Source organism: Chelonoidis abingdonii, chromosome 7 (genome assembly GCF_003597395.2).
Source record: "Chelonoidis abingdonii isolate Lonesome George chromosome 7, CheloAbing_2.0, whole genome shotgun sequence".
NCBI classification, from domain to species: Eukaryota; Metazoa; Chordata; order Testudines; family Testudinidae; genus Chelonoidis; species Chelonoidis abingdonii.
In genome coordinates, this window is record NC_133775.1 from 26,460,751 (window position 1) to 26,484,820 (window position 24,070).

General features: G+C 41.9%; 1 long non-coding RNA gene across 1 annotated transcript; it reads left to right on the plus strand.

The window, feature by feature from the left end:
* The first annotated feature begins 1,144 nt into the window (after positions 1-1,144).
* On the plus strand, positions 1,145-23,703 carry LOC116814927 (uncharacterized). The gene is made up of 3 exons (XR_004371371.2): positions 1,145-1,451; positions 21,554-21,654; positions 23,184-23,703. It is a non-coding gene; the product is annotated as an uncharacterized LOC116814927 (long non-coding RNA).
* Positions 23,704-24,070: the final 367 nt, after the last annotated feature.

The window sequence follows — 24,070 nt, forward strand, 5'->3', positions numbered from 1 at the left end:
GTAAACCTTTGTAATTGTGTAACTCACCAAACAGGAAAAGGAGCATTAAATAAGGGAAAGTGCTCGTCCTGCACATAAAATGGCCTGCTGAAGACAAATGAGGCATTGTGTAGCATCAAAGGACAGAGACCTCGTTGATTGCATTTCTCACTTCCTCCGGGAAGGAGAAACATGCACGTGAACTCATCAATTGGTTTGTATTCTTGGGTGAATGGGATCAAAATCCCTGAAAAGGAGAAACTGGGATCTTTATGCTGTCTGGATTCTGAAGGGAAAAGATTCCTAAACATATGCAAGAGATCCCCATGCTGCTTGGCATGAGTCAGCCCTAAAGGACATATACAGCTGCTTATTACAGAAGCTTATATTACCTTTTAAAATTAAAGACTGTAACTCATTTTTGTGTGTGTGTGTTTCCTGTTTTAACCTTGCAAATAACTCTCTTACTTCTTTTCTTAGTTAATAAATCTTTAGTCAGTTTTGTTTCAGGATTGGCTACAGGCGTTGTTTTTGGTTTGAGATCTGAGTACAAATGACCTGGGGTAAGTGACAACTCCCTTGGGATGTAATGAAGGATTTTGCTTTTAGATGCTCTGAAAGACTTTGCAACATTTTTAAAAGAAAAACTGAAAAGAGGTTTAAAGATGATAAAAATATTACCTCTTCCTATTGATATAATTAAGGTAGTGACAGTATCAGGACACTCTGACTTGAAAAAACAGCAGTTAGTTTTAAGACTAAGGCTTTAGATAAATAGTAATTAGTAATAGCTTAGGGTTGGAAATCCAAAATGGCAGGCACAATAATGCTCTGTGGAAGACACAGGACTAGGGTATGGAAAATTCCATCACTAATAGGGAATGAGGCAGAATTTTTCTCAAGACCTCAAGGGGAGGAGCTAAGGCTAACAATGATGTCATAGGGAGGAGCTCTAGCCAAGATGGCATCAAGGGGAGAAGCTTTGCTATCTAAAAATAGGATGATGTAATGGGGAGGAGCTAGACAGAAATAGCAATTATGCTAATCTCTGAAAACTGATTGACTGAGTCAGGCTAATTATCTAGGCTAATAAGCAGGCCTTGAGAAAGCAACCAGCATATAAGGCTGACATCTAGCAAGCTGAAGTGTGGTGGTGGTGGTGGTGGTGGTGGTTGGGGTTTTATGGATTGCGGAACTGCAGGAATATTGTGGACACACAAGAGCTGAAGAACAAAAGATTCCAAGAAGTAGCTACCTGCAGAGACAACAGCAGTAGGACCTTCTAGAGGGCAGCAGCTTCTAAGGCAGTTACGAAACAGCTAACGCCCCTTCTGCAGCAGTTCTTGCAGATAATTCCATAACCCTAAAAGAGACAGCAATAACTATCTTTCCCCAGGCACGGCTATCCTCATCTTTAACATTGACAGAGCAGAAGGACTCTCAGACGAAACAGAGGGATTCTGGGTGTCAATGTAAGTCTGATTTTTTTATTTGTCTCTTGTTAAGGAGTGCCTGAGTGTGTTTGTTACTGAAGCCGAATGCCTGTTTTCCAGTGAGATCCACCCCACCCATTCTGTGATGGCTGGTCACCACTCACAGGATGTTAGCATTAAGTAAATATTTGTATTAAATCTGTAACATTGTAATGATCCCTCATATATGTGTAAAGGTCATTATATTATATTATATTAAATATGGTCCCAGATTATAACATTAAAACTAAGGCCTTTGGGTATGCTGGGTCTGTAGATGCCTATTACCTTCTAACTGCTATATGGTCTGTATATATCCTGTGTATTATGTGTCTTTTATTTTGTTGTGCCACTTTATTATATGATTTTTAAATGGAATTCTATTGTGTTTTACTATGCTGTATGTACTTTTCTTTTCTTCCTTTATTAGATATATTGTAACTATTTATTTCTTTTAAATAAATATTATTTTGTTTTCAAAAAACTACTGCTTGTGTGTCCATCCTTGAGCAGAAGGTTGTATCCATGTCCTTTCAGGGTTAACAAGATTAGCTTGCTCTGGGGAGCCCTCTACCGGTCGGGGAAAAGCTCCTGGTAACACCCTGGCAGTTCCTCTAGGGCGGACCACTACCTGATTACCTCTTTAAATAAAGAAAATTGCATAGTCTTAGGCAAACCATTCTTGGAATGCCTGAGGTCCAAATTTTGGCGTAACAGGGACTGGAAGTAAACTGAATATTGTTGTGATTTTTGGTGTAAGTGTCTGTCTGTCACATAGTCCAGCTTGCTGGGAAGATAGACTGGAATGCCCAATGGGACTGTGTGTGACTCCACGGTAAGACTGTTATAGTGCTTTAGGAGTTCACACTTGTTGCTGGATTGGAAACTGAATGATAGAACATAAACCAGTTTGGGGTTTTTGCCCTGCCCTGAGGCTGGTCTGAGTGCCATGGTTGGCACTCATGGTCACAAGTCACTGCAGACAGCACAACAATTCCTTCCAAAAATGTTGTTATTTATGATAACTGGATAGTCTTGCTATCCATGTAAATGATGTTGGAGGAAATTGTAAATAACTAAGTTAAAATCTTCACCAATCTCTTGAACCATTTGGTCTTAAGCACTATTGTTTTTACTGAGTGTCCCAGTTTTTTGCCCATGTGCTAGGATTATAATAATAGGCTACTGCTCTCCACTGCTGTCAGATACTCTTAGGGCTCATTGTCCTTGGTAAATAATTAAGACACTAATGATGGACATTGTATATCAAATATTTTTGCTCATGTGACAGACTACCTAAGAGTTTTGTTAATATTAGCACATAAAATATATTACAAAAGATGTCCTTTAGATCTGTTTCTCACTATATACCAAAGAAGAAAAATATATTAAGAAGAAGAATGGATGCAGAATTAATGGTTTTCAATTTGGCTTTCATTAAAGTTTGAAATCATTATGAGAATCAAATGGTAGTTTCAAGATTTAACATTAATTTAACATATTAATACATATCAAAGGTACCTTCCCTAGTGTCTAACCTCTCTTTTTTGGTCCTCTGATTTTCTTTGATGCCTGTTTGTGAATGTGGTTGGACTGATCCATTCTGCAGTCAGTTCCATTGGTGATGGGCATGTCATATTAAGGGCTACTTTTCCTTCAACAACAGACTTTAATTTTTTTTATGGGACTGTAAGGATTTATTAGAAGTTTTGAAACACTATACAGAATGTAGATGCCTTTAGTTTAGTGCATACTTTTAGCAGACATCCCTTGTTGATAACTTTAATGGATTTATTTTACCTACACTACATTTTGTCAGCATTGCATCCAGTAAAAGCTTAAATTATGTTCCCTTTCAAATCCAACTTTAAGAGGACTTTCATAAAAAGTTAATTAGCTTTTTGAGTTGATTGATTTAAACAACCAATAATCTTGCCTTGCCCCTAAGTTTTGATAATTTTATTAATCTGCAGGAGTTTGCACAAATAGTACTTGGCCATATTTTCCTCCTCTTCATGGATCCACGGGATTATGCTGGGGCACGCGTGGGCAAACTACGACCTTCAGGCCGGATCTATTGTGCTGCTTTGGCCCATGGCGCCTCCTGCCCTGAGTCCCCCTGCCACACCCTGCACCCTTCCTGCACCCCAACCCCTTGCCCCCTCCCACAGTCCACATCCCTCCTGCACCTCTGCCCTGAGCCCCCTCCTGCACTTCACACCCCTCTTGCACCCTAACCCCCTTCCCTGAGCCCCTTCATGCATCCCGCACCCCTCCTCTGCTGCAATCCCTTTCTCTGAGCCCCTCCCACACCCCAACCCCCTGCCCTGGCCCTGCATACTATTTCCCCACCCAGATGTGGCCCTTGGCCCAAAAAGTTTGCCCACCCTTGTGCTAGGGCCTCAGTTCTGGAATAGTCTCTGGGAGGACCCTTTCAGTGAGCCAGACCTCCTGGGGTCTCACTCTTCCTCCAGGGTAAGGCATGCAGCTTCACCACCTCCTTGGGCTGGACCTCTGGTCAAGGGCACCAGAATCTCTTTAAAGTGAGTGAGGGGACAAGGCCAAAGTGGTGGAGGAATCCCCCTCATTACCCTTGGGTCCTGCTGCCTCTCCCCACATTTCTCCGAGCTCCCTTCCATGTCTTCGTACCCCAAGCCACCCTGCTCCTTGCCTTTTGACCACAGCACGCCCCTGACAATGGTGCCCACCTGTAAGGCAAGCCCTGTGTTCACCTTATTTCCCAGCTCCACTGCCTTCATGGATTGGCATCAGGATACACATGTCAAAATTAAAACTCCCAGGCTCAGAGTGGAGTATGATCTAAACAGCAGGCTACTAGCATTAAGATATACATTCCTCCTCTGTTGGCCAAGATTCATGCTCTCAGTATATTAGAATGCACCCAACAGGGCCATAATGACAGATTCATATTCGAGAGACAAGGTGGGTGATGTAATATCTTTTATTGGTCCAGCTTCTGTTGGTGAGAGAGACACACTTTCAAGCTTACAGACCTGAAGAACTCTGCGTAAGCCCAGAAGCTTGTCTTTCTCACCAACAGAAGTCGCTGCAATAAAATATATTACCTTGTCCACCTTGTCTCTCTAATATCCTGGAACCAACAGGGCCACAACAACACTGCATACAAAAATAAAGGATTCACGTTAACAGCCCAAAGTGATTATCACAACAGGGCACTATTTGCAGGATTCATATTCCTAGCATACTGTTATCATTACACCAGGGAACTAGCTCTACCAGCACAATGAGATAATATAGCCCTGTGTGTGTGCCAAAAATTCACAGTACAAGCACACTGGGATCCACACAGCAGGACATCAGTGTCAGAATGCATGCTCGCAATATGGTGGGGATACACTCAGGGATTGAACGTAAGGGTTCATCTAAACACAAGGGCATCTGCAAACAGCAGTAATACCAGCAGGATCTGAATTTTTGGATCAGTAGGTGTTGCATATCAGGGCCATAGGTGCTGACTCCGTGGGTGCTCTGGGGCTGAAACACCCATAGGGAAAAATTGGTGGGTGCTCTGCACCCACTGGCAGCTCCCTGTCCCCCCTCAGCTCACCTTTGCCTCCGCTCTGCCTCCTCCCCTGAGCGTGCCACCGTGTCCTGCTTCTCCCCTCTCCCTTCCTCCCAGCACTTGTGCCACAAAATAGCTGTTTTGTATGGCAAGCCTGGGAGGGAGAGGGGAGGAGGGGGAACGCGGCGCGCTTTGGGAAGGAGGTGGGGCCGGGGCGGGGATTTTGGGAGGGGTCCAATGGGGCAGGGAGGGGCAGAGTTGGGTAGGACTTTAGGGCAGGGGTGGAGTTGAGGCGGGGCCAGAGGTGCGAGCACCCACCAACGCAGAAAAAAGTTGGCGTCTATGATCAGGGTATTAATTCACAGTCCCAGTGCAATGGGATTCAGGCACCAGGCCTTTAGTACCAGAATTTGTACTTTCAGAATAGTGGGATGGAATTCTAGAAGTTACAAGGGAAAAAGCACTCCCGGCTCAGTCTATCTCCCTGCCAATGCAGGGCTGATCCTTACTGCATGTTTTGTCCAGTTTCCTTTTAAAAGTCCCAAGCCTTGGGGTTTCTTCTAGCCTTTCCCTTGGGAGACTGTTCCACACACTAAGGCAGAGATCATACTTTCAGGCAAGTTTCCCCTGATAGCTTTGAGTTTTCCCTTCCCTGTCCCATCTCCTTCCCTCCCCCTTCCTCTCCCACCTCATCCTTTCCCCCTTCCCCACTGCCTATTCTCCTCACCCCTGTAAGAGGCAGTGACCCAGATGCTGGTGGTGAGGGGCTGGGGGGGAAAAGAGGCACAGTGTGGGAAGGACAGAGCCCCCCACCCTGGCAGAGCAGAGTAAAGCAGCTCCATGCTCACAAAAATCCGAGGGGGAGAGGAGTGGCAGTGACTCAGCATATACCCTCCACACACACCACATCTTGCCTCTTTTTGGGGAGTCAATGCTTCCCAGACTGCATCCATGGACACTGCAGAGGGTAACCCCACTCAGCCCCAGCCAGGCTCCCTCTGTCTGGAATGGGACTCACCTGGTGCCTGTGGAGCTGGGCCAGGAACTGCAGTTCCACATGGAGCCTGCCCATGAGATGCAGGTAGGAGGCAGGGAGTCCCAGCCGTCGTTGTCCTCACCAACCCCTACAGCAGTTTCTTTTGTTAAAAAGAGGGGAGGTTATGGCACCCTTTCTCCCCTGTTCTAACACCCCTACCTCTGGTCCTTTAGCACTCCTACTTCACACTGTGAGCACCATTCAGCTAGTCCCACTGAGGCAGACACTTGAGGGAAATGTGTACAATCTTAGGGAGGAATGCACTCCACCAGATTCTGCAGTTCACATTCACACTGTGTTGTCATAACAGAAAGGTTTAGTTTTCAGCTGGAACACAGCATAGGAAGTCCTTAGTTAGCACAGAGAAAAGAAAGCTACAGCAGAGTTCCTTCTGGTTAACCCAGAGCCCCAGCCAAGCTGTAGCAAAACCCTTGGCTTCTGCTCTGTCCCTCTGTCTGCTCTTTTTCCAAGTTCCTGGATCAGTCCCACCTGGCCCCTCCTCAGTTCTTTGTTCCCCAGCTAGTCAAACATGGCTGGCTTCCTGTGGAGGGAATGGGCTATCCATGGTTTTTAGTAGCTAGGTACCAAATGTCCCAGGGATTGGATTTGCCATTGTCTTCATGGACTCTCCATTGCCCTGGCTCCAAACCCCTGACAGCAAGGTATCAGTTACACCTGGAGGTCTGGGCGTCTTCAGAGAGAAAACAGTCCTTTCTCACCACCTGGCTAACAATGCAGCATCTAGAGGAAACTGAGATACACACAGTAATCATACAAAATATTACAGAAAATTCCTGCTTCACCACACAAGCCCCTTACGAAAAGGCCTATGGCTGAACAGATGTAGTAGTGAGTAGATACTGATTGCTACATCTGCAAAATTTTTAAAGTTATGACATGAAGCTTAAAACAACCAACTTAGGTCCCAAATCTGCGCAAGGAAGCACATGTGGGTGCAGAGGTCACCTGCATGATGCTCATTGCAGGACTAGGGCCTACGTTTGGTGCCCCATGAAGAGAGGGAGAGGAATTACGTACCATTAGAGGAATGCCATGAGCTTCATTATTCCTCATTTGAAGTCAATAGCAAAGCTTCTAATGTGTAGAATGGTAACAAGAGGAAACCCAAAGTGCATCAGCAAGAGCTGGATATGCCGCAGGAGGTCTGTCCCTGAAAGACATTTAAAGAAGAAAAAATATGATTGACTTCTGCTTTCAGTGTCCTGAAGGGTTTTAAAACAAAACAGAACCTGGAGACAAGTCAGAGGATATTGGTCATATTTTCCATCCAATTCAAAGGGTTAGTGTACTTTGCAGGAAAATCCTCCACAGAGGAATTTATCTTTAACTTTGCCTTAAGAACATAATTCCAAGAGTCACCACAGAACTTTTTTTATCAAATTCTTTCCAGATCTCTGTGTTCCAGAATCATTCAGGGCCTGATAATGATCCCATTTGTGGTGTCTGGTGATCATGCAGTGTTTATGGAGCTTACAAAAGATCTGTTTTATTTTTTGTCTAGTTCCAACTGGTTGTGCATAACAAGAGCTTCTTAGTGCCCCACCCAGACTCCTTCTGGGAAGCGCAGCCCTTAAAAAACAGTCCCCAATACCACATCATGGTTTTTAGTGGATACTGAGTGCATTTAGTCCATGAATCAGGTCATTTAGATTAGTAAGCTCACAAGGCCAAAGAACATAACATGAAATCAATGAGAAAATACTGGGTTGAATGGGATGACAGTGGCCCACTCTAATGACTTGTCTGTGCCTCAGATAGCAGCAATGTATAAAGCTTGAATAAATAAACTTTTTTTTTTTTAGTTTCTGATTTTCTAAAATGTTCATGTATATGAATTCAGGTGTGAGTAAGCACACATACATCCGAATAACATTATTTTTGGTAAAAGAAAAAATGCCTTTGTTAATTTTAAGAGCTTTTAATATCCCAAACTAAGAATGTTTTAAGGAATCAGAAACTAAACAAAAATAGGATAATTTCTTCAATTTTTATATGATTAATATCTGATGCATAAGAAAATCAAATGTAGACAGTGGGCCAGGCCATCCCTGGAGAATCTCCATTTGGCCCAATATTTTTGAATTTATTTAAAGTTATGTATTTTGGCCTTGATTCAGTTTGCAGAAAAATAAAGTATCACAGGGAAGAGAAAATGTAAAACTCAGCAGTGAATTATGAGCATCTCTTTAGTTCATTCTATAGAAGGGTTGTGATTTTCTGATAGCATTCTTTGAAAAAGATCTTAGAGTCTTACTGTCCAACTTTTAGTACTTCCCCTTCAGAATAAATGAGATTGTAAGAACTGTTAATGAGTATGGTATATCTTCGTAAAACAGATGGCCAACCATAAGCAAAACAAAAAACAAAACACACAAACACCTTTTAATATCCTTACAGTCATTACTAGTTGAAAAACACAAAATATACACAGGAGCATTTCATTCTGCACTAATAAAGGGTCGGACACCTTTAAAGTATACATAAACTGTTTTTAAAAGACTTTTTTTCAATCTGCAGCACTCAGAGGAATAATCTGTATCTGTCTGCAAAAAATGGTGGATTTATCTCCCTAGCAACTCTGCTCTTTTGCCTTTCTAGAAGTAGCCTTCATTTATCTTAAATGAGGCTGAGTGGATGCTGTTAGGACAAGGGCAGCTTATTCCTCTTACCCTCTATTAAACTGTTTGTAAGGATGTTCTCAGAATCACAGAAGTTATAAATGGAAATGACCTTTTAGGTCATCTAGTCTATCTCCCTGGCAATGAAAGGGAATGGATCTAAACCTGAAAAACCTTAGGCACAAGTAGTCCTTACTTACATCCGCTGACGTACATTTAGCTAACGGCATAAGTAAGAGTTACTCACTTGAGTAAAGATTTACAGGACCAGTATCTTGTTACCTTCTATACATTTTCTAGTGTTTAATGCTAATATATACTGAGCAGTTTGGTACAGCAGAAGAAATTAAACTTAGCTGGTAGAAAAATGATATTTTGACCCCACCATCCTCAGGTGAAGTCTCTCAAATAGTGTCTGAAATAATGTTCTATAGAGAAGGTGTTTGGTAAATTGACATCATCCAGTCTTCACCTAGCTGACTGCACCCCAAAGAGGTCAACCCATAGTGAGGGCTAGCACTACAAGCTTCAGACAGCTGTCAAAAGACATCTTTAATAGACAACTTTTATTCTGAAAGATTTTCTCATTCTGCCTATCATTTTATATGTGAGCTTTCAATGTGTGGGCAAAAGAGGGCGAATGTATTCTCCTGGTATTCTCTTTGGTGTATTCTAAGGGATGGGGTGTGTGTAATCTGTGTGTGTATGTGTGAAATGGAGAGATTGAAAGCCTCATTCATTCCCTCTTGGAACAGATAGCTATCAATGAAGATTTAAGCTGTATAATTATTCCACTATTATCTAGTTTTTCCAAAATTATAGAAATAAATATAAAATTTTCAGTGAGCGATTACATTTTTATACTTCTCTATGTTTGAGTTTCTATGTTTTCCCCAATTCTAAAGAAATTTTTTTAAGTGTATTAAAATTTATAGTAAAATATAGCATTCCACTTACATTGTCTCTCAGGTTACATCTACACTGCCTGCTGTATCAGCAGGTAGCAATTGATCTATCAGGGATCGATTTATTGGGTGTAGTGTAGACGCAATAAATCGATCCCCGACCACTCTCCCATCGACCGCTGAACTCCAGCTCGGTGAGAGGCAGAAGCAAAGTCGAAGGGGGAGCCATGGTGTGCCGGGAGGATGGGAAGTAAATAATTTTACTTCGATCTAAGATATGTCGACTTCAGCTACGCTATTCTCATAGCTGAAGTTGTGTATCTTAGATCGATCCCCCTGCCAGTGTAGACCAGGCTTTAGAGATTACATGCCATTTGATAGCTTGATGGCAGACTGTTCAAAGGATGCCCTTTAGGCGTGGAGTTGTCTTTTGAAATTTAAATGTAGCCCTTTATTCCTCCTTTACAATGAATTAAGAAGATCTGGAAGAAATTCAGGTCTTGCCTAGCTTGGAAGACCCAATGGCTGCATCTGCACAAAACAATTTTTGAAATATTTTTTCCAGTTCTACCACCAGTTCACATGAGCCACTGATAGTGTTGATGGGTACCTAGTGCAGACAAGGTTCTGGCAGCTTCCAGTATTCCACTGTATTAGTTAAATCCTTGCTGGCTCCTCCTGCACCCACCCGGCCACTTGATAGGTCCCACTTTCTCCTGTGGTGATTTCCCCCTCTATTTTTTCCCTTCTCCTCCTTAATGTGTCCCATCCAACTATACATTCATCTTCCCTAACTGGTTCCTACTCTCACATATTGTGTGCGGGTGGGGAAAAATACAAAGGGGAGTGACAACAGGTATTGTTGTGGGGGAATGAGTGGAGAGGGCTCTGCTGCTTCCAAGCTCTGTGGTGACTTTGTGCTGAAGACAGAGCATGGAGAGAAGGCTTCCTTGGACAAGGAGAGATTTCAATCTAAGGTTTCAAAGTATGCTTTATTATTGGGAGACTGGAGGCACGGGGGTGTTTTTGAATTTCTCAGGGCGTATAAATGATAGATAAATGAAAGCTTCATGGGCTTCCACTTTAGTCTTTGCTCATGTCTGCCTGTCAGATCCTACAAACATACAGCAGATTCAATGCCATTTGTCTGTTTGGCAATTTTTACTCTTCTGTTTTTTAACTTGGCAAGGCGTTTGGAGGACTTTATCCTAGGCTTTTGTTACTGCAAAGTAAGTTTGAGATTTATGTTTCTGATACTTTGAAGTGTGCAGAAGGAATATGAAGTGGGCACGCCTGGAAAGGGTATTGAAGATGTAACAAAGTTTAATCTTACTTATTGTGCCCCAGCACCTGAGGTTTAGAAGATCCACCATATTTATTTTATTGATTTGAATTTTAATCACACACATAAAAAAGAATGCCTGTCCTGGGCTCTGGGTGCCCCTCCCATCATATAAAAAGGCATTGTACGATTATTAAGAACTAAAGAAGCAGCACGTTCCTCATACACACATCCTTCTACATATAGCCTCAGGTAGCAATACAAACCATACAAACTAAACCAAAATCTCCACCTCTTCAAATTCTTTCCCCTCTTAGCCCATTCCAAAATCCTGCTCAAAGAGATGGACTATACAGTGTGCCCTGAAGATGAATTCATTTCCTACCATGAATTTATTCTGTAGTCAAAGGGCCTCACAGAGAATGCTCTGAGCTGGTCTATCTTATGTGAGATTGCTATTTATGTTCTGCATTACTGGACCAAAGTTGTCCTTCAGTATATCTTTCAGACTGGAGTTCAACTCCATCCCTAGGCAATTCATGTTTGTATTCTTTCCATTTAGTTTCCAGTTGTTAAGTAATGCTGAGGGGCAGTGAAACAGGAAGAACCTTGGTTTTGGACCAAATTATTTTATATCCCAAGATCTGACTTAAATCAGATATCACATAAACCATTATTTTTGGTTTGGCTGCAGTAAATTTTTTTATAAACAGCAGGATACCATCAGTGAATACTGATAATTTAATACCAGGAGCTTCAGTTCTAATGCCTGATATCATATGCCTGTTTTGTTCTGAATAAGTGATGATTACAGAGTTGGGAGCCAGTAAAAAAACGGTATGAGAAAGAGGAGATTGTACTTGTATGCCTCTCTTAAAGAGGAGCATGTTATGTCATTTGTACATATTAAAGCTAAATGATGTCATGTATTGTTTTAATGATACCATATTTCTAAATTTAATCTTAATTCCCTAAAGGAACACTGAAAGGAAATACCATTTGATTCCATTTTCAGGCTAGCCTTGTACTAGTGTTGATATAAATATTACGAGTAGTGATATTTTCAGAATATTTATGAACCTCATTCCATGTCAACATGATGGAAAATACAGTAAGTACAATGGAAGAACAGTAAGAACCTCAGCCTTTTTATATGTATTGCTGTTATGACAAGTGGAATGACCTTGTAAGCCTTGGTAACTGGCTAATTCAGTCAAAATGGACCCAGAGCACTACTTCAAGTCCAACTTCCCCCAAAACTCCAAATTTTGAAGGAATTCATATTAAAACCCCATATCCAAACATGTCATTCTTTCTGGATTGCATCCTTAAGTTGGAGGAGCCTATTTCTGAGTCATGCACAAAATGGTACAGATAAAAACTCTTTTGAATTTCCACCTTTCAAAATGACAGAAGACTTCAAAACTGTCAATGAACCCAATCATTACAAATTCTACCGGGAACCCCAAACACTAGAGGAAGCCTAAAGTGACTCCCAAACCAAAGAATAACTCCTCAGCACTGTCATAACTAGATAGGTAAGGTAAGGGTTAAGTTTCTTTTACCTGGAAAGGGTAACCAAACACCTGACCAGAGGACCAATCAGAGAACTGGATTGTTTAAAGTCAGGGGCGGGAATTTGTATACCAGGGGTCTTTGTTGTTTGCTCAGCTGTGAGTAAACAAGGTTTCCTCCTAACTCCATCTTATCTTAAAGTTTCTTCTAAACATCTGTAAGTACCCAGGGAACGCAAAGTAATTCGGCTATGATGATCTTTGTGGTGTATTTACCTGTATGTTGATTTGTTGGACTGGTTTAATTGGGCTATCTTTAAATCAGACTGTTTTTTCATATCTTCTTATAAGCAAGAGCCTGTATTGAGTTTCTTAATGCAAGATTATTGTTTTATATTTTCTTTCTATTTTTATATAAACTTTTTCTTTTAAAACGTGTGGAAGTTTCTTTTCCTAGGGAGGCAAAGGGAAGGGAAAAGCCAGGCTGTGAGCTATTTTCCTATTGCTTTCAGGGAAGGAGCAGGCTACGGGGCAAGAGACAAAGAATCATCTCTGTTCTCTTGTGGTTGAAGTTTTTTTCCTGTTACTGCTACGAGAGCAGACACGGGGGAAGGCAAAGCCAAGCTGGTGGCATTTTGCATCTCAATTGTCCTGAGGGTAGAGAACGCTTATCGCTTGGGAAGTAGAGAAACCGGTTTCTGTGCAAGGCGGGGAAGGAGGGGAGAAGGGATTTTTCCCCCTGCTTTTAGCATCCAAGGGATTTGGAATCTGGAGGTCCCACCCAGGGAGGGTTGGGGACACCAGAGAGAGGAAAGGGGGAGGTCAGGCCCCCTAAAGTAAATTACCTACCTGACCTGGTGGCAGCCCAAATACCCAAGCTGGTAGTGAGCTTGGGGGAGTTTCAGGTAAGCCCCCAGACTTTTGGACGCAAAAGTCCAGGTTTGGGACAGGACCAGATTGTGGACGCTAAAGTTCAGGTCTGGGACTGGGAGGCTAGATTACCACAAGCACCATTGCTGTGTTTACACAGTCCCTTGGATTGTCATGTATGTTTCTGTATCACTTCTGACTTTCTAAACACTCAATTATAAGACACTGAGAGCAAAACACCTCTGAAAGGCTGCCTGCAGGCTCTAGATTTGTCCTTCATCTCTGCAGAGGCTACTTGTCTTATGCTTTACACTGTATTTTAAAAGATCATTTTGCCAATATCAACAAATTGTTTTAAAGAAGCAGATATGAATTTCATCACTGACGTACACTTACTGTTTTAAAATAAAGTAAGCAGGGTCTGAATGAGCTCTCCCCTGACATCTAGTGATGAACCTGAGGAAAAGCCCTCAGGGGCAGACTATATTTGCACAGACACACCTACTCTTTCTGGGAGATCAGCAGACAAAGCTGTGTTGCCAATCTGATCAGCTTTGGCTGTTTGGAGTTAAAATTCACTTTAGTACTGAATACAGGGGTAACGAAATGTTGTTATTCTTATTGTATGAGTAAAGGGCAGCAGAACAGTTCCTAACATGCCTGATTGAGGGGGTCACTCTAGCTGCAACCTCACTTGCTAAGCAGGGATAGTGATGCCAAATTCAGGTAAATTCAGAGGGGTTGTGGACAGGGTTCCTACCTGGTGAGAAACCATTTGATTCCCTCTTCCGCTCCAGCATTAAAAGACAGAGATGACTAGACTCATTTGAGATTCATGGTTCTTTCTCCGTGATCACTAATAGCTGAATTTACTGAGAAGCTTATCTAAGGGGGCTGAACAATAGACCTAGTAAGAAAAGAGGACAATATTGTGGTGAAAAGACAATGCACAAGAAGGCGCAACAGCAGCAGAGTGGTTCCCCCTACCCAGTGAAATCATTAAAGAGCTGAGTTAATTGAGAACTGGACTGATGAGGCCATGGTTACACTGGCGCTTTACAGTGCTGCAACTTTTGCGCTCAGGAGTGTGAAAAAAACACCCCCCTGAGCACTGCAAGATACAGTGCTGTAAAGCCTCAGTGTAAACAGTGCCACAGCGCTGGGAGCGCGGCTCCCAGCACTGCAAGCTACACCTGTAGAGGATGTGGAGTACGTGCAGTGCTGGGAGAGCCGAGGCAGCCCTTTGAAGTTGCAAGTGTAGCCGTGCCCTAAGTTCTGGAACCTCAGAACAGAGCATGTCCGCTGTGCAGCTATGACAACAGCAATGACAAGCAGCAGCAGAGACACTTAGGAGAAGAGGTGGAAGTGTCATTCAAACACCTTCCCTCAGGGGCAGGTGGGAAACCCACATGAATGCATCCCTGAACTCTGGGGACGCTGCTCACTTTGGACAACAAACTGTGAGTGGGGTGCAGTGGTGGGAAACGGGGAGTGGCAATGTGCTACAGAGACATTCGTCCCTTGGACTTTCACACTATCAGATGGGAAACCGAGAAAAAGGACACTGCACAAGATACGGTGAGGTGGGTGTGTTACTTATGGGTTGCGTACTTTCAAGTCATTGTTGCAGTGTTTTCCCACATTTAATGCTGTGGTTTCTTCTTTTAATACATTTTTTTATATTTCTTTATATATATATTTTTATATTTCTTTTAATATGTTTTACACCCAGAACCACTGTTTGTGAGTGGGGAAATATTGCCTCTTTAGAGGAGTCCAGGGGTGATGTTTAGTTTTCGCAGATTACTGGGAAGGGTTTCAAGCTGGTTGTATTTTGTATTGCTTTGAGGTATCCCGAGATATTGGACTCAGTCCTTGCTGCTGCGTACACCAACTGGCCAAACAGCTACAATAATCTAAACCTTCTAGATAAAAAGTATAGGCAAAAGAGCATTCAGGCCAATATCTTAATCTTTCTAGGGTATGTTAGCTTACTTTTATTCTTGAAAAAGAAATCACAGAAATATTTCTTGCATTATAACAGGCAAATAAATATTTCTCAGAATACATTTAATTTCAAAAATGATTATGCAGGAAACGAATGTAATTACCTAGGTAATGACAAGTATGTAAGGCACTGAAGGTCCCATACACCTGTTTAATCAAAAGAAGACAGTCTATCTGCAGTGCTGTTTCATAATATATGAGTATAAAATGAAATAGGAAAAGCAACTTCTAACTAATAAGTTCCACTGTGAGAGGTTATAATAATGCCTACTTACTGATGTTTATTATTAACTTTCTGCTGCAATGAAATGTTCAGTATAATACAGGAGACTGTATCCATTGCACTACTTGATATTTGACTTCTAAAGTTCCTGATCCCATACTTGTTGAAGTTGATAGGCACATCTTCACTGATTTATACAGGAGTTGAACAAGCTCTAATTCAGCTGGACACCATCTCGTGTTGTTGAATGCTACAGTTAATCATTTATTACTCCCCCACCACATCAAAATTATTTCCCTTGGGAAGAAGGAGAAAATTTTTAATAGTTTAAAATGACATTGTGAAAATACCATTAAAACACTGGCAGAGTGGGAGCTATTATAGAGGGCACATACTTGCTATTTGAAATGTCTGGAAGCAAATCCCCATAACTTTGTAAAGTTTTGGTTTAAGAGAGAAACATTAGAATCCTCAGAGTTTCAAGAGGGATTCCAAGGACCCACTCTGAGGTAAATGAATTTGTGTACTGAGCTCTCTACTTTATTACTGACTTGAAGAATAGCACATAGAATTTATCATGTCTGGAAGACACCTTCTTTCTGTCAGGGAACTTAAGTAATGAGGTTCACAGGTCTGATCTCTGAAAGAACTAGTTCAACATTTGTTGGTGCTCAAGCCTATGTTTTGTGAAGCCTGAGATTTAAAGGAATGCATACTTTTTAACTTGTAAGTATCCTTACCCGTCCCCACATTTTTCCATCTAGAAAGTGAGTCCATGAGAACCACTTACACAATAAAATAATTAGACAGTAAAAAACAATAACCCAAGGCAAAGTGGTGAGCTGCAATGCTGAGGCTTGTGATGGGGTGTGTATCCCACACAGGTCCTGAATGGCTACGGTGGGCCTGAGAAGACAATTAACATACCAGGCTGCACCTGGAGGGAGAGCCAGGCTTAACTGATCATGAAGCCTAGCTAGGCAGGAGTAGGCTGGTTGGTATAAAGAGAGGAAGTTTTAGCAGAAAGGGAATGTACAGAGAGAGTCTATTATCACTCTGGGAATAGAATGGGAAGGTGAGAGAGAGTTTGAGGAAGCCCTGAGGTCCTAGCCAGACTAGGAGAAGGCTGGGAAGAAAAGGGAGCTGGAGGGGAAGGGAGCATCCCTAGGGTGAGAGAAGGGTTGGACTGGGTAAGGGCCTTGAGTAGGGAGTTAAGCCCTGTGAAAGAAGGTCAAGGCTAGGAAAGCTGGAATATAGAAGAAGGTCTGGAACAAAGGGGGAAAGGAACAACAGAGGAGCTGGCAGAGAGAAGCTGAGACTGTCCATGCAGGGAGAGGACTTCTGAAGTTGGCTGGGAAGAAGAGAGACTCCAGAGAAGAAGCTTTTAAGGTCAGTGGCTCAGGAGGAGCTGGGTCTCCTGGGAGGCAGCCCTGTATGACAGAGTGAGGAGGAACTCTACAGAGCCGGGGAGAGGATTGATGACTGTACGGAGGTTGCTGGGGTGTGTGTGCATGTGTGATGGCATTTGTTTTGGTGTGTAAGGGGAAGGTTAGAGTTTTGTTTCTTTTGAGTTGGAATGCTCCTTCCCTGGAAGAGGGCTGAACTCTGTGACTTGGCTGGAGGGCTGAGCCATGAAAGACTCAGTGAAAAGCAGCTAGACAGCAAGAGATATTGGAGATGAGGGCTGCTTGCAGCATTACATAGGGGATGCTAAATATAGTATCTTACCAGGCTATTATTCTAACAAAAGTGGATTGAAATAAGGAAGAGAATTAATCAGTAACAATACTTGTGTCCTATAGTATTCTTCATCAGTAGATCCAGGACCGGCTCCAGGCCACAGCGCGCCAAGCGCGTGCTTGGGGCGACACGCCACAGGGGGGCGGCAGGCGGCTCTAGTCGACCTCTCGCAGACTCCGGTGGACGGTCTGCTGCTCCCGCGGGACCATCGGACCCTCCGCAGAAACGCCTGCGGAAGGTCCACCGGAGCCGCGGGACAGGCGAGCGGCAAAGCGCCCCCCGTGGCGTGCCGCCGTGCTTGGGGCGGCGAAATTGCTAGAGCGAGCCCTGAGTAGATCTTAGATCATCTTACAAAGGATGTCAGTAATATTTACCCCCATTTTACACACTGGGAAACTGAGGCACAGAGTGGTGAAATGACTTGCCCAAGATCACTAATAGGCTAGGGACAGGGCTGGGAATAGAAGCTATCCTGAGTCCCAGGCCAGTTTCTTGTCCACTGGGCAATGTTGGCTCCCAGTATAAATGGCATCACACTGCAAAGACTCACTTATATGTAATGCTTCACTAACTTTATCATCAAGATGTCTTTGCTGAAAGAAAATTTGATTTCTGTGGAAAAATCCTGTTTTCAAATAGTTTTCTAATCAGATGCTCCACAGTGCAATTTTGCTTTCCATTTGCTGTCAAATTATTTTTGTTCAAAATATTAAGCAGATGAAGGAAAATAATCCTCCAGGAGGCCTTCAAAATGCCAGCAACTGGCAAGGGGAACCAAATCGTTTCAATTGCTTAAGACAAACACCACCTCTGTAAACCAAGGAATAGAGTCCAAGCAGAGAATCTGTGCCTGAAGTTATTCTGTCTGTAATAGTTCAGTTTGTTTTCTAACGTAAATGTCCCAATGCTCTGCTCAGCTTCATTTTAAATGGTGATGGCTTCCAAGGCGTCAGCCAGAGGAACAGGGGAGACACCTTAGCTCCAGAGCCTTTGAAGAGACCTAGGATATCTATGAACATGTACCTGGCTTTCTGCAAATACTGGGGGATCCATAAGCTTTGGGCTAGCCACACAGGAGCGTCATCCTCTTTATACTCTTCCTATGGACTTGACCATGGAAATGAGCGATGCAGCCTGATACAGTTTTGTCTCTGTGATTTACTGATTCCTGCAACACTCATGCAGGCAGACTCTTGCTAACTACAATGAGAGCTTGTGTAAGTGTAAGGGTTGGTATGTGTAAATATCCCTCTGTGGGACAGCTTAAATTAGGAACCTTGAACTTCACATGTTGAATTAAAGGACTAAGAACTGGTTGGTAGCTTTTGAAAGACAAAGAGAAGTTTTGGTGCGTGTAGCTTATTTTGCATGTTGTTCTGTGCTCATCTATCTCTGCTGAGGAATTGCTCAGGGAATTTATTGCCGCTATGCAGATGGCTAGTTTATGCAGAGTTTCAGAAGTCACTGATTTTGTTTTTGATTGACCATGAATTGAAATTAGTTACTTAGAGTACATATAAATGAGGAAAGTTGATAGCCATATCATTTTAAATACATATGAAAAATTAAGTATTGTATTCTGTTCTTGGAAGTTGAAGGGACTTTTGTTTTAATAGGATATTGTTTCAAATGATTTTGCTGGTAGAAACCTTTTCAGCCAAGGAAGAGTAATGAGTGGAGATCATTGATTTGTATACGAATGGGCAAGAGAGACAGACAATAAAGCAACATGGTGTAGCATAGACCTTAAAATTATACATTTAAGTCTTGATTGTCATCTCATGAATGTCAATCCTGCAGCCTTCTTTTGCAGGTGTAATCATTGTTAAGCCTATGATTTAGTCACGGGTGTTTTTAGTAAAAATCATGGACGGGTCACTGGCATGAATTTTTGTTTATTGCCAGTGACCTATCCATGACTTATACTATAAATACCCCTGACTAAATTCCAGGGGGCGGTGGTGCTGCTGGAGCTGGCGGGGGCATGGCCTGGGGGGGCCGCAGCTGGGGCCGGTGGAACAACTGCTGCTCTGCTCATCCCAGGGACTGCTGTCAGGGGTCGACCATTGCTCAGGGGGTGCCCAAGGCTGCCCAAGCAGTGGCCAGTGTGGCTGGCTGCAGAGCCGCTCCAGCAGTGGGTGGTGTGACTGTCCCTCGGGTCACCTGAGCAGCTGGGGTCAGCCACACTGGTTGCTGCAGAAGTCACAGAGGTTGCAGAAAGTTGTGGAATCCATGACTTCCGCAACCTCTGTGACAGACATGGAGCCCTAATAATTGTGCCTGGACTCTTGCACTTGTAGTGAATTATTGCTGCAAATATTAAACTACTTGATTTATGGGTAACTACTCTCCTACTTCATAGGATAAAATTATAAGTATTTGGGAAGTGGTATTATCTCTGTTACAGAGAGGGAATATAGACTGTGTGACCTCCAAAGAAATCTGCGATACAAATGTAGGAATTTGTTCTGTGTTTTTATTCAACTGGAATTAACTGCCATAAACGCCCTCTTTTTCCTGTGAACAGCTACCTACCTATCTCTGGCATGATCTTATCATATTCCACACTATAAGCAGAGTTGACAGAAATACGAAGGGCAGATCTTTAAGAATGACTTCCGCTCCCTCAACTCCCACAACGTATATCTCTTGTGCATCAGACAGAAACAGCTATTTTATACTGCATAGGACTTCTCTCAGCCATTTTGATTAGGTTTTTTCTAGGCCTGTCAGTTAATTGCAGTTAACTCATGTGATTAATTCAAAAAAAATTAATCGTGATTAATCACACTGTTAAACAATAGAATACCAATTGAAATTTATTAAATATTTTTCTACATTTTCAAATTTATCAATTTCAGTTACATCACAGAATACAAAGTGTACAGTGTTCACTTTATATTTTTATTACAAATATTTATGCTGTAAATAGTATTTTTTAATTTACCTAATACAAGTACTGTTGTGCAATCTCTTTATCATGAAAGTGCAACTTACAAATGTAGATTTTTTTTTACATAACTGCACTCAAAAACAAACCAGTGTAAAACTTTAGAGCCTACAAGTCCAATCAGTCCTACTTCTTGTTCAGCCAGTCGCTAAGAGAAACAAGTTTGTTTACATTTATGGGAGGTAATACTGCCCTCTTATTTACAATGTCACCTGAAAGTGAGAACAGGAGTTTGCATGACACTGTTTTAGCTTGTGTTGCAAGATATTTACATGCCAGATGCGCTAAAGATTCATATGCCTCTTCATGCTTTGGTCATTGCTCCAGAGGACATGGTTCCATGCTGATGACAATCATTTAAAAAAATGTGTTAGTTAAATTTGTGACTGAACACCTTGGGGGAGAATTGTATGTCTCCTGCTCTGTTTTACTTTCATTCTGCCATATATTTCATGTTACAGCAGTCTAGGATGATGACCCAGCACATATTCGTTTTAAGGACAGTTTCACTACAAATTTGACAAAATACAAAGAAGATGCCAATGTGAAATTTCTAAAGATAGCTACAGCACTTGACCCAAGGTTTAAGAATCTGAAGTCACAAGTGCCTTCCAAAATCTGAGAGGGATAAAGTGTAGAGCATGCTTTCAGAAGTGTTAAATGGCAACACTTTGATGCAGAAACTACAGAACCCTAAACACCCACCCCCTCAAAAAAAATTAAAAAAAAAATCAACCTTCTGCAGGTGACATTTGACTCAGATGATGAAAATGAACAGCTGTCAGTCCACATTGCTTTGGATCGTTACTGAGCAGAACCCATCATCAGCATGGACACATGTCCTCTAGAATAGTGGTTGAAGCATCAAGGCACATAATCTTTAGTGCATCTGCCATGTAAAAATTGTGTGGTGCTGCTTACAACAGTGCCATGCAAATGCTTGTTCTCACTTTCAGGTGACGTAAACAAGAAGCAAGCAGCATTGTCTTCTGCAAATATGAACAAACCTGTTTGTCTGAGCGATTGGCTGAACAAGAAGTAGGACTGATTGGACTTGTAGGCTCTAAAATTTGACATTGTAGAAAATGTGGAAAACATCTAAAATATTTAAATAAATGGTATTCTATTATTTAACTGTGTGGTTAATCACAATTAATTTTTTTAATTGCTTGAAAGCCCTAGTTTTTTCATCTCCCATACTTTAAACACTTTCTATTATTATTTTATTATTATTAAATAGACATGCCAGAAATTACATGCTAATGCCAATTTCAAATGTGACATTACATTTAGCATAATTGCACAAAAGTCAGGAAATTAAAAGTTAGATTTAATTAACTTTTCTTTCTTGTGCTTGTATTATAATCCAGACTTTTTATTTTTTTTACATAGCCACACAGCTGGGGTGGTGTGCTGCAGTTGGCAAAGAGGAGTTTTGGAAAAGATCTAAACTCTCATTCTTCAGAGCATGAAGCAATCATTAGCTGATGGAGGTTAGGAACAAATTTCCATGTGGGAAGTTTATTGTGTAGTTGCATATTGCAGCTTAAACCTTCCTCTGAAGTTCCTGGTGTTGGCTGTTGACAGAGGCAGGATATTGCCCCTGTTAGGGAAATAATGGAGTGCAATACCAAAGAACTCTCTTTCTCATTTATTAAATAGGTACAAATACAGCATGTGATATTGTGACCCTTCCCAGAGATACCCAGGGTTGTGAGGCACTTTGCTACCACTTGCCCTTTGTGTGAGGAAGCCTTGTCTATGCCTGCTAGGGACCAGTTCTCCAACGGTCACGTGCAACACAAACATTCCCTTCTAGGCCCAGGCCTTGACTCAGGTGACAAGTTTTAATTTAAGTTTTGGAATCTAATATTTTCCATCTCTCTCAAACTAGTTTCTGTGCAAACATCCTGAGGTGATCAGAATGACCTGTACTGGCTCTTGGTAGAGACCTGAAATGCCACTCTTTGGGGAAGTTATGCAGATATCAGACGTAGGGATCCTATACACTCCCTCAGTCAGTTCATCTACAAGTCACAGATGTCTCCTCTCAAGTTGAATTGATTCTGACCCTCTACGATTATAAATAAATGTGAATGTACAGTTATGTTTAAAATCTGGTTTTTCTCCATAATGTTTGCACATACCCGATATACTAGAGCTGTCACAAACTCATCTTTTCTTCCACTTCTATGTCTCATCTGCACTCTATTCCGTTGTGCTTTTGGATTCCATTGGCCATAAATACCCCTATCCTGCAATGAGCTCCACATGGGTGGATTCTATACTGTTCCACGTAGTGGTAGGGATTCACAAATATATTATAATATTGAGGCCTAACATTAGCCCCCCAAATGCATTTTAGACCTATATCACTTCTTTGTTTAGGTTAAATCCATGTGACCTTCAGGCAAATTGGAAGATACACACTGCAGCCCTACAAGTATCTTGTAAACTCTTTAACAGTTTTGGTTCGTCAGACAATACAAATAAAATGTCAAAGCTTTCCCAGTTCATAATATCTTCAAAGGGACAGATCCTCAGCTGGTGTAAATTAGGACAGTTCCTTTGACTTCAACACTGGAAGTATTCTTGGGGTAGAACTGGTCTCTGGTAGCAACAGACTCCTATTTGTATGAAGTTATTTCTTTGCTCAAACAGCAGGTGCTGGATGTATTCCCTTTTCTGTTCGTTTGACTGTGTCCCCTGCACATTCTGCTGAAGGCACAAAGTTGTGCACCAACTTTGTGCCTTCAGCTGAATGTGCAGGGGACCTGCCTATTAACCAGATCTTCAGATTATCTGGGCACAATTTATAAAGATGGTTTAGGCATAATACATCTACCACATAATTAGAAGTGGTGGCACTACAGTACCAATCTCTTTATAATATGATGGATTAGTACTATAATAGCAATCCATTTTTTTTAAGCTTTCAGTACTTCCATCTAAAGAGTTTTAGGATCAGATCAAAGGCATTCTACACAGCCTTCTGACTTGAAGTATATATTTGACTTTCCAGGCCTGACCCAAGGGTATCAGAGGAAGATGGAAGGACTTGGTTTGCTGGCCCACACAAGAGTATCTACGTTTGCTGACATCCAAACAAGAAGGAACTGAGAGAGTTTCCTCCCTGCTAATTTGGAAATAAATGATCTGCAGTTCTCCTTGTACCTAATGTATCTCCACTTACCACTCCAGAGCCTGTCTAACATTGTAACCGCTCAGCTCCCGGCCATCCTGTTGCTGCTTTTCATGCTAGTTTACCTCTGTTTTTCTCATAAACTGTGGTCAGTTGAAGCTTTTCCCCATTCCAATTTCTGACTGCTCTGCTACTTGATCACCTTGTTAGTAACTTGCTTGAGCTGGAGAAAGACTTGACCAGCTCTTCACATGGATCTCAGCTGCGGGGTGTTGTCAACTTCTAACCATGACTCTGAGTAGAACTAACCAAAGCACTGACTACTCTTAGCATTGATTGTCACCCATTAACCACCTACTCTACCTGATCTTATTTAATAAAGGCCTCCTTGAATTGATTGCTACCTGCTCATTTAATGTTAATTCTTTTAAATTTACAGGGCTTCACTTGAGTAAGTGGTCTTAGCTTTTTGCACTTCCCTGGCATCATACCATTGTGGAATGAATGTTTTCAAATGTAGAAAATGTAAAAGAAAACATCTAATAGTGTCCTCTAAAGCATCTTGCTAACTACTGTTTCCTTAACTTTTAGCTTTCACTCCACTGGATCAGTCTGTAACAGGCTTCCTTCCCATGTACCCTAATCCTGAATCCATCCATTCTATACCTACTCTTCTGACGTAGGTAACCTTTGAAGTGCAGTTCTACATTTTACATGGAAAAGTGATTATAAAAAGGCATAGTGGGTTCTTGTGTTTATTTTTATTT